This window comes from Triticum dicoccoides, chromosome 7A (assembly GCF_002162155.2).
Source record: "Triticum dicoccoides isolate Atlit2015 ecotype Zavitan chromosome 7A, WEW_v2.0, whole genome shotgun sequence".
Lineage (NCBI taxonomy): Eukaryota > Viridiplantae > Streptophyta > Magnoliopsida > Poales > Poaceae > Triticum > Triticum dicoccoides.
Window position 1 is genome coordinate 727,509,391 of NC_041392.1, and position 1,811 is coordinate 727,511,201.

The following is a 1,811-nucleotide window of genomic DNA, read 5'->3' on the forward strand; positions in this document are numbered from 1 at the left end:
AAGTTTGCGAAAATGTTTGCTTCGGTAGTCTAGCTCAGCCTGGTTTGCCCGGCTCTTAGTTGTAGTCTGCAATTTGAAAACTGCTCTCTATATAGCCTCCTTGTGGGCGGAAGGAGTTTACCTTTGCTGGCATGTAATAACTAGCTTAACTAGTACTCCCTTTATTTCTTTTTAGTCTGCATATAAAATTTGGTCAAAGTCAAGCTTTATAAAGTTTGACTAATTTTATATTAAAAAATATCAGCAATTGCAATATGAAGTCAATATTATGACTTATGAGATGCACCATGAAATGTATTTTCGTAGTATATAGTTTTCGTTTTGTAGATGTTCATATTTTTTACATAAACTGGGTCAAACTTTGTGTTGTTTGACTTCAACCAAGTTTTGTACGGGGAGTAAAAAGAAACGGAGGGAGTACGTTGTGGATTGTCACTTTCTCATTCTCGGTAGTGCCGCTTGCTGTAATTTTTAACACATTGTGTTTGTGTTTCAGTTTCTCATCCGAAGAACTGGCTGATGCCTTCACCTAGAGCCCTAAGCCGAATAGGTTCATACTTTTATGAGATTATTCCACATGACATTTTTGCAAAACGAACAAGACCACACTTACAAGATAACATATTGCGACTATTTCTTATGAATTTCTTTAACTTTATGATAACGTCTGCCAGTCTTTCCTCCAGCAAGCTATGTGGAAAGGGTGGTTCCCTATCTCGCAAGCTTGAGTGAACAATTTTATCCGGAAATTAATGTCGAGTATTATCAACAATGATGTTTTTTTAAGGTAAAGAAAAAATGGGTTACGCAAAGAGAACCCTTTTGTCGCCCATCTTATTTAAAATTATTGTGGATATACTAGCTATCCTCGCAACAGAGCTAAGGAGAATGGCCAATTTCAAGGCGTGTTGTGCATCTTGTGGACGATGTGTAATCTGTAGGCCGCTATGATGATTACATTATACTCTTTGTGGGGATTTGTAGTAATCAGCTCATTTAAAGCTCATTTTCACTGGTAGAAAAAGAGGCTTCCGTCCAGCCCCATTAGTCGCGAAACTGTAGGAACCGCGACTAATGAAGTCTTTAGTCGCGGTTCGGCAGACGAACCGCGACCAAAGGCCTGGGCCCAGGGCGCTCGGTGGCCAGCTGGTGCACGTGAGGGGCTTTAGTCGCGGTTGGCCAGGCCAACCGCGACTAAAGGTGCGCAAAGGCCTTTAGTCGCGGTTGGCCAGGCCAACCGTGACTAAAGCTCCTCCCCTATATATACCAGTTCAGCACGCTCACTTAGCCATTTGGTGCCACTTCTCTTCACAAGCTTCACAAGGGGGTGTAGGTTTGCTTTTGCTTCCTCTTATGCACACAAGGTGTTTGATGAAATGCCCTAAGAGGGTGAAACAAAGATGATATGAAGTGTTGGAGCCACACTTGAGGTTCCTCATTTATTTTTTCCTCCTCGATCGCGGTTAGCAACTTGAACCTTTCATGCATGTGTGTCATTGATAAAATATGCATGTGTGCAGTTCATTGTTTAATTTATATTGTTTGTAGCTAGTTAGTTTAACAAATGCATGATGGTTAATTATATATTTTATATTATAATAATGCAGATGAATCGGCAATGGATGTACGGTAACCGACTCTCCGGCGAGTTCACTACGGGTTTGAAAGATTTCCTCGTAGTGGCTAATGCGAACAAGCAGGGGGGTTTTGTTATCTGTCCATGTGTTATCTGTAAGAATCAGAAGGGTTACTCTTCCTCAAGAGATGTTCACATGCATCTGCTTCGGCACGGTTTCATGCCAAGCTATAAT